A 10,058-nucleotide genomic window follows, 5' to 3' on the forward strand; every position below is an offset into this window, starting at 1 on the left:
TGTTTCCAAACGAAAGCAACAGTAATTTATTTTAAATTCTAGTTATGTATTTACGTACGGTTACCTACCTTTCACTGTTTTGGGAGATGACAATCACTACAAAAATAGATCAAGCAATGTAGCTACAGTTGAAGAGACGAGTTGGCAAAGAATTTTATCTATACATATATATTAAATAAATTTTGGGTAAATCACAATAAAATATTTAGCTTCGATGATATAAATCCGAGACAAAGTAAATAAAAATCAATTTTGTGTAATAATAATTAGTAATAAATGACACAAATGCCAAGTCCTTTACAAAATTTAAATAACCCGCCACGTCAATATATTATATCACATTTTTTCAGTGTTTATATTTAAAAAAAACATTCCTCTACTTAATATTATCTAACCTATTATTAGAGTCTTGCTTGAAAATCTCTGAATTATTAGGTAATTACGTTTTGACTAAGGTTTTTATTGTTCTTATGGCTCCGGCGATTAGTGTTGCCATTAGCCATATTGGTTTAAACCATTTTAAAGTTCCTCTGGTAATTTACTCTGGCTAAACTTTCACAATGGAATGAAATGATATAAATATACCTGAGAACAAATCCTTTTTTTACTAAATGCACATTATGTCTGAATAAAACGCAAACAAAAGAGAAATAAACATGTACAGTAATAATATTAATTAATGTAAAATTGTAATAGAAATTTATGCATGTTTTATTGCTTTATCAGTATTCCAAAGAAAAATAAAGGAAAAGAAGATTCCAAAGAGATATAAAGTTTTGATTTATCCAAAATGCTCTGTAGTGTAAACTAGATCGCGTAGGTAGTTCATCTATGGGCGCTTTATTCGGACAGAATTAGTTAGTTCGCGAATTACATGAATTATCATTTTTTCTTGTAACTTTAACTTTGTACTGAATTGTAAATCTAAACTTATTCTATATACTATTTCCGAAAACTCACAACTTTGCTACATAATTTTATTTAATGTGATCAAATTTTCAAAGGTAGGTATTAAAGTTTAAAAATTTGACCACATTAAATCATTTGTAAGTAGATCTAGTGATAGCAAAGCCAATAGTGTATTAATTAGACTATTTTCTTTACTGAAGATAAAAGAAATGGTAGCCATATGATTACTATAATTAAATACTCTAATAACGAACTCACAAGTGATTACAGATAATTGCCTTTTGGCGTCTGTTTGCTTTCTTCTTCCAGTCATGTAAAAAGTAGGTAGCTTTAAATAAATACTCCAATTCAAAACTGTTTTAATTAGGTACATTATAAAAATATTATTATTAAGTAAAGCTTAAGATAAAACAAATTTATTATAACAAATCACATGGGTAATAATATTTAACACGAGTATGGTTATTACCATTACTGTAACAATACTGTAATCGTCTTACATATTTACGAAATAACACAATCATTGTTACTGAGAATTATTAGTCCTAATTATCTCCCGAATACTTTGCGTCACTCCTGTGACAAGCACAAATGTTCCAAAAAGTATTAAGAACACATCTTTAATCAGTATCCACTTGTATTTGCCGAGGCCCCCTCTCCCAGTGAAATATCAGGTCCAGCGCAGATGGCGCAATAAGGCCAAGAAACGAGTAGAAAAATGCCCCTTCCAGCCCAATAACTTGTTCTAATCTTGGTAACGTCGCCGCTGCAGCCACTGTTAAATAATAAATATGTAAGGAAAACAAACACAAACTAAGTTTTAAGTGTCATATTAGTTTGCAAAAGAGAGTTCATGTATAAACATACAAAATAAACAAAAATCTATCAATTGTCTATTAATTTATTATTGCTATCGCTTAACTGCGTTGTATAATCAAGTTTTAAATTAGTCATATATGTATCGTTATACATTATATATTTCATATATGATATGTAACACAGTAGTGATAATTACATTTTTTTATTTTTGTGGTAAATAATTGACCCGTGAGCCAGCAACAGGTCTGAATGTGAGAAATTTCCTCCTGATTGAAAACTTCTACATTGGTTAAAGTAGTTGTATGAAATATATGCGGTTCCGAGTTTATGTTAAGGAACAGGAACATCACAAACTTTTCAAATTAAAAATAAACCTTATGCGCCATAATTACAGTTCATATGAAGTCGAATTTATGCAACTTATTTTTACAGGTTGTCTACTGCTTACTAGATGGCGTCTTACAAAATATAGTCGGAATTAGTAAGTCTAAGTGACTAGTATTTTAATTATATATGTTTTTGATAAAAATGGACCTTAGGTATTGCATCTTTAAACTACATTTCAGTACTTGTTTAAAAATATATATTAACTTTTGTGTCTATTGCTCACCGGATGGCGTAGTAGAAAAATGAAATAGCACTATTAAGTTATGCTTGCTTTTTATGACATATACCTACATATTTCATAACTATTAAGCAGTAGACAACCTGTTAAAATAAAATTCATAATTAAATATAAATGAATACCATACCAGTTAGTGCTGCGAAAAACGCTCTCATGACACCCTGACCTATATTATAGTATTTCTTAGCAACGCGTTCTTTAACATTTCGCCAAACGATCTCCATGGGCACGTAGAATTGCAGTGTGTAGGTGAAAAATATGGCGAGTACGATGAAACATTTTGCCATTAGTGCAGGGCTGTAATGAAACAGTGATATTGATATATAGTCTTATTGATATACACAATTTTATTTCAGAGGCACTTTAACTAAAACAACTACTTCTACTATTGCTTCATTATACTGAAATAGGAATCTTATTAATATTATAAACGCGGAAGTTTGTGAGTATGGCTAGATGGATGTTTGTTACTCTTTCACGCAAAAACTATTTAATGGATTTTACAATAATATAGCTTATGCATCAGAAAAACACAGACTATACATTCCACGCGGGTGAATCTTCGGGCACAACTGGTAGGTACTGTGTAAATTTATGACTACGTATCAAAATGAAATTTTCAAGTCCACAATTTCCGCCTACCTTACTTTGTAAGTTCTATTTCGGCAAAATTGAGTCATAGCAATATATACCGTGATTTATATTATATGTAATATATATATATATATATATATATATATAAATCACGGAATATTGAGATATAATGGCCTAGAATTAGGAATGGCATTGCAAGTGTATAACACTTTTGATACCTTTTGGGTATTATATAGATATTATAACGACATGATGTCTGTCAGGCTGAATTAGGAGACAGATGCTATTTTCCATCGGTTGTTTTGCCATTCCAGTTACATAAAAACTAACTTCACGATTTTATTTCGGTGTCCTTCACTAATTGATGTGATATTATATATATTAAACAAAGCTATAAGAACCGTAAAACTTACATTTCATTTTTACCAGTAGGTAAATTCAGAGTGATACTGCCTTGAGCTTCATCTCCGTAGCGTATGTATCCTAGGAATCCCATTACCATGTATAGGAGAACCACGACAGTCATAGTAATATTGAGCACTCCAGGACATCCCAAGAAGTGCTCAGGTTTTGCCATTGTGTTCTCTACTGGCAACACCACGCCTATACCCTCCATGGCGAAGATTACTGTACTGAAATGAATTTCAGCTTTGTTGAAGTCAAGAAACGACATGTACAATAAAGGCACTTATCTGGAGGTTATGTACGAGTATATGTATATACTTTCTGCAAATTTGTAATAAATGAACTTAGGAAATTTTAGAGCATAAAAAATCTATCACTTAGGTATAAGGATCTATTAGTTTAGCGAGTAACAAGGCCATATTACTAGTACTGGGGTGGGATACAAGTAGTCTAAGATAAAAACCGTGCATTTACCCGATAAACAAAGGTAGCTTTCCGATATCGACCGATGATGGCCGAGTCGATACATCTGGAAATTCGCTACATATGTAATATAAACATATAATGAAGGTTAACACCAACAATATGTTGGCAAAACCAGAGAAAGGAGCTAAATACTTGAGATTCTTGATTTGTGTGAATATGAGAATTGGTACCAAAAACATCAGACAGTACATAACTGTATTGATGCCATTGTCTTCATAAAAGTGATCGATTATCTGAAACAAAAACAATTAAGTTTAGGAAACAAAATTGTAACTTTATTATAATAATAAACTCCAAAGTATCTCTACAATAACTTAAATTGTATTTTACTGAAATATTTAAATTTGAAGTTAAAATTTGGGAAATTTACCTAGATCAAAAAATAAAAAATGATAAAATTATTTCCGTATATTTAAAAGTAGAGCGTGAATTAGAAAGTAGTTATTTAAAGGATTAAAAACTATTGTAATATTGGATAACAGTATATAATAATAAATATCTTCTAATGTCCACCTACCTGTTTTACGGAATCTACGAGTAAAATGACATATACTGCACATGCTCCAAGTATCGTAAAAGCCATAGCCCAGTCTATGAATATTCTGAAAAAAAAAAACACGGAAATATTGTATTATTATACTTTACATAATAATATATTATTGCTATATCATCTGCTTCTTCCTTATCCAATTTATTTGGAGTCGGCGCGGTCGCTACATATTATTATTCGTCAAGAGTGTTGTGGCTTAGTGTTCTCTCCCGATTTCTACACCCAGAAGGCAAGATCAACAAACAAGTCAATATATCTTCCGGAAAGGAAACGCGATAAGAAACTTAATATTAATCTAAGTATGTTCACCCCCGACTTCAAATATATCCAGAGAAATGTGGCCAACTTGACCAACTTGATTATTGAGTGACTACTGACTGACGGAATTGGATGTTGATAATTAACAATGTCTCCTACTAAATCATTGGTGATGATAGTCGTGACGGTATATTTATTTATCAAGCTCTACAATAACTACCTTAGAGGTACAACTAAATTATAAACATATTTTTTTTATAATAACTTAACTGGTTTGTTAATATGTACTCTTTAATTTGAAGTTCGAGGCGTTTTGTACTGAGACCATTAAATACGTTGTATTCTATCTGCGACGTATATATTCATCAATTCGATTAATAATACCCATTCAATTACTTATCATTTTCAAGGGGAAACTATTAGAAATCTGGATGTATACATACATACTTACCCGTGTTATAAATAGGTCAAGGTGAGTTTAATTTAAGATTGATTCATCAATACGCAGAATATTGCTAAATTATTGTCTACAATAGCTGTAGTGTAGTTTGCTAATTACTCTGTCTCGCCGAGTGGAAAAATAAAGTGTCTAAAAATTTTTTATTTTGCAAGACGGTATATATATATTATATATAATATTATACTGTAGATATTACTGTGTAGTTCATAATTATGGGATGAACTAACATAAAGACCAACAATGCATATAAATAACAAATAATTTCAGCTTAATTTTGACACGAGATATGAAAATTCCTGGGATACCAATTTTGCGTACAAACTTATAAAATGTGCAATTTATTCTTTGTATGTGGTTTTGATCAAGTCATGTAACATTATATTAGACGATGAAACCTCTACATGCATAACGGCCTAAATGAGAGCCTAAATACACGACGAAGGCGTCAATATCGAGATTATATTCAAACATACTTTACCTAGAGGCCTTTGAAATTTTTCTTAGTGGTTGAGGTCCTGTGGCGAAAACAGCTTCTACTGTTTCAGCATATCCTAATGAGGGGGTTTTTGCGACTCTGGACACATCTTGTGATGTTTTCACCTATAATAATTGGAATTATATGAAGATCTGCTTGTATACTAATGTTTTCTATATAGGTATATAATAGGTACCATGTTCTTTACTATTTTTATATTGTCTTAAAAATGTACTTTTAGAGACATAATTGTTTTCTGATGGTAGAGTCCTATTTCTAACATACCATTTTTTAAGATGGAGAGATGTTGGTGGGTGGCTGGTACCATTACTAGGTATATAATCTATCAGGTCGATCTCTACAAAGTACTCCGTAAATAAGTGTGATTAATTCCTGGTAAATTCACTACTATGGGCTAAGAGATCTGTCTTCATTCTCATATTAACTGATGCCCAGCTAGCGTATAATGTCATTGTACGTCGGTGCAAAATTCTTTTGTCAGACATTAGAAAAAATACAGTTGATTGATACTGCAATTACAAACTTATGTTTTTAAGTGTTCGTCAGTACACTCTCAATATATTAAATGTTACTATCACTTCCATGATTTCAGAGTATTGAATAGTAGATCCACTAAATTCTAATGTTAAAAAATTATACAATGTTATATATAGAATATCATAATCAGGAAGAAGATATTTTTATTATTAGAAGCAGTTTTTGCTGATGATGTATAAAAACAGGATTATATAATGTTTAAAAAATTACCAGTAAATAGACGCAATGCGTACAAATATAACCCAAAATAATTGTACCGAAGATACCAACTAAAGAGCCAGCATTCTTGAATGCTGCTGGCATGGCCAATATACCGGAACCCAATGACGACTTTAAGAGATTTGCAAAAGATCTCATGTCTCTGTAAAGAAATATTATTAAAATAAACAAATTTGTAGCGTATGCAGTGGCCTAGTAGTTTACTACACCAAATTAATGTAATCGTTATCGTAAATTTTATCTAGCGGTTACAGGAAAATAATCAAGTTAGTCCCAAAGACGGCGGTAGACTTGTTGGGGCCTTGTAATTACGGTTAATTCCTGGTGAATATGTCAGGATGAGTAAACGGACCTGAGGATGCCTAGAGGACGATAGGATGGGCATAAATAATATGCTTATCCTATTGTCCTTTACTCATGCTCCACAATCGATTTCATTCCATCTACGTCTTTCAAAATATACCTAGGAAAATGTGGGGTTGTTCTTTTCGGGAAAAATTGGAAAAGTGTAGCATAATTTATTTTTTCATGGTAACTTACGAATTTGGGTGTTCTAATTTTCTGTGCTCAAAAGGATTATATCCATGATTAGCCTCTTCTTCTTCTTTATGTTTCGTATTGATTGTGTTGATTGAGATTGTTGAAGGGTAAAATTGTCCATTATCGGTGATTACAGCTCTGGAAATAATAAAAATTAATTATAATATTACATTATTTATCACACTTTAATTTGTCACGATTATATTATAATTGCTCACGATGTTAAAATGTTAATATGGATGCCTAGAAGGAAAAATATGTCTGTAACAAACGCATTAGGTTAAGTACCTAAGACAGGTTTGATAATATTGATTACATTCATACTAATACACATTTCTAATAGATTGCATTCTATCTGACACAACGCTCCTACAGAATTTTTAGGACTGAACACTAGCTAGATATATAAACTATCAGGTTATTACATTGTGTTCTAAGAGAAAGCAAGGAAATGGGATTGTTTAGGTAGAAAGATTGGAGACTAAATAAATAATAAAATTATTTCTTTCATCCTTCAATCCTAGTACCATCTTACATATTATTATTTAAGGTTATTATTACATAAGTTTTTTTTCAGATGCCATCATCACTTAATGTAATAACAGTAGGTACCTAGCAGCCTTATGTATATAGTAGGGATATTTGTATTAAGATTAGCAAACTTTTCTTCACTATCAATTTATCAGTAATTATTTAAGCCACTATTAGTTAAGTAATGTTTTATTAACCTAACCCATGTATCTGGAGTTTATTTAATTCACACACACACACACATACACACACACACTCCTACGATTACACCAACCTACTTAAATTGTAAAATATCCTAACAAATTCACTTAAAGTACACCTCAATATGGAAGAGGACACTGACTTCTGAAACACAGGTATTTTCTATACCTACCTCAGAAGTCAGGGACTTCATAAATTATTTGTAAAAATATGTGACAGAAATAAATAAAAATAAAAAATTATTTAATTACATAATTATATGCAAATAGATGTCCATATGTTATTGGAATATGATCTGTGCATCTTTAAATATTACATTTATTATAAATAAAGTTAAGGTATTCAAATCCATTAAACTAGTGGATAATACCGTAAATTTATATAGATAATGAATATTAGTATATTACCGCGCAAATGCTGTATTCACCTTCAATATAAATCCAATTATAAATAAAGATGAGTTGTATGTTGAGATAAATTCGCATATCTAAATAAAAGGCTTACATACAATGAAATTACTCACGCGTGTAAGTTACATTAAATGTACTACAAAGTAAACTATAATTATATGATCGTAATTTAAAAAAAAAAACGTTATATACTCTTACTGTTTCGCGTACTACTTATATATCTAAAGGAATGCTACTTTTGTAACTGATTTATATATAACATTTATTCATTGTATTAAATAAAATCAAGTTACATGTGGGAAAATAACATAAACTCTACTGTATATATATATATATATATAATAATATAATTATTGTACATACATATGCGTAGAATGCCGCTGCAAATTTTTCTTCCTATAATATAGACTATATACTTGCTCTCTGATGCATAATATTAGACACATGATTAACATGCAGAATTGTAAAATTCAGGACCGGGTGATAGTAGGATTGGTGCTCAGATTGAAGATTTCTAATAAGATACATAATTTCTATGTATTTCGACTTTCACGCAGTATCCGTAATGTTACCTACGTGGTTGAATGAATGTATCATGTTATTTTCACTAAAATAGTCAGAAAGGTGGCTGTTTATTGAGCTCTATAAAATTGTAAGATATTCTTCCAATGCTATATATTATTCGTCATACTCGTGAATTTATTCGAATCGTAAGTATGTACCTACTTGAAATACTACGACTTCTTTAAAAACACCATTTATGATACTATTTATTGAAAATAAGATTTTAAAATCTGTGATACACAGCCTTTTTATTTTTCAGTATCTCTACTTATCCATTTTATGAGTTTCAAGAGTGTTGTTAATTGTAATATGATTTGACGTACAATTTGATAATTTATTGCTATTGAAGCACTTCAGTAAATTCGTTAGGTAGGTATTTGTAGTATCGATGATGTTCGATATAATATCTATGTATGTCTATGTAGTTAGGTAGGAAAAATTTTACTTTTGAAATGATTTATTACATGCTTATAGAAAGATTTCCTTCTTTGTAAACACAAAGAAACTTATTGATAATTATTTGAAATGTTAAATGAAGGACTTTTTCACAATTATCACCAACAGTTGCTTCATTTAGTATCTATCTAAATGTATTTAATCAATGTTATGAATGTGTATATTTCGAAGGTTCATTGATATATCTGCGTCCTCATGTACGTAGATACGTATTTAAATAAAAGTATGTAAGGAACCTACTGTTACACTGTTTAAAATTTTGGAGACTTTTGATTTCATAATTCATTTCGTAGTTGTTGAATAGTGGAATACGATAGTGAAAATTATTTTACATACGTCGACCTTACACAAATCGACTGCGTGGGTGACTCTGTTTCATCAAATTTAGAAGTCGCGTAACTTGCTTTGTAAATTTAGTGTAATGATATATGAAACCTTAGTTCATCGTAATGTCTTGCCATTACGATGAACTAAGGTTTCATATATGAGATATGAGGACGACTTTATGTGTGCCATGGTCCTAACTTACCATAAGGTTAATCCGCCAGTATGTTCGTCATTCAATGTACTTTTCTTTTTAAATGGCTATTCATCCATTTCACGTAAACAAAGTAGCACTTATAGTAAATAATGTTTTTAATTCTTGTATGAAAAACTGTTGCTCAACAATGTTGGCGCCATTTCAGTTTATGCTGTATTGCAATACAAAACACACGCCTACAAAATAATCATAAGATATTTAGGTCTTCAAAAATGAAAACGGGTAAAGGCAAAATATATATGTACATATAGTTCGCAAATATGTATTTATTATTGGCAAACTACCTAGATGTGATTCCATATAAGAAAGCGGGAGGCATCTCAGCTGGAATTTCATCACGTAAGCCTTAATCCCGTATGTTATTTTAAATACCTGTGTACATATCTATATCTGTACATAAAGATTTTAAATGTTACCGTGAAAGTCAAAATTCCTTAAAAAACAATTCACTGAAATC

At 30.6% G+C, this 10,058-nt stretch overlaps 1 pseudogene; it reads right to left on the minus strand.

Annotated features, from left to right (window-relative positions):
• Positions 1–1,283: 1,283 nt before the first annotated feature.
• Positions 1,284–7,036, minus strand: LOC131841393 (proton-coupled amino acid transporter-like protein pathetic; annotated as a pseudogene).
• Between the last annotated feature and the right edge of the window lie 3,022 nt (positions 7,037–10,058).

Source organism: Achroia grisella, unplaced genomic scaffold (genome assembly GCF_030625045.1).
Source record: "Achroia grisella isolate CSIRO2021 unplaced genomic scaffold, CSIRO_AGI_Agris_v1 utg16451, whole genome shotgun sequence".
Lineage (NCBI taxonomy): Eukaryota > Metazoa > Arthropoda > Insecta > Lepidoptera > Pyralidae > Achroia > Achroia grisella.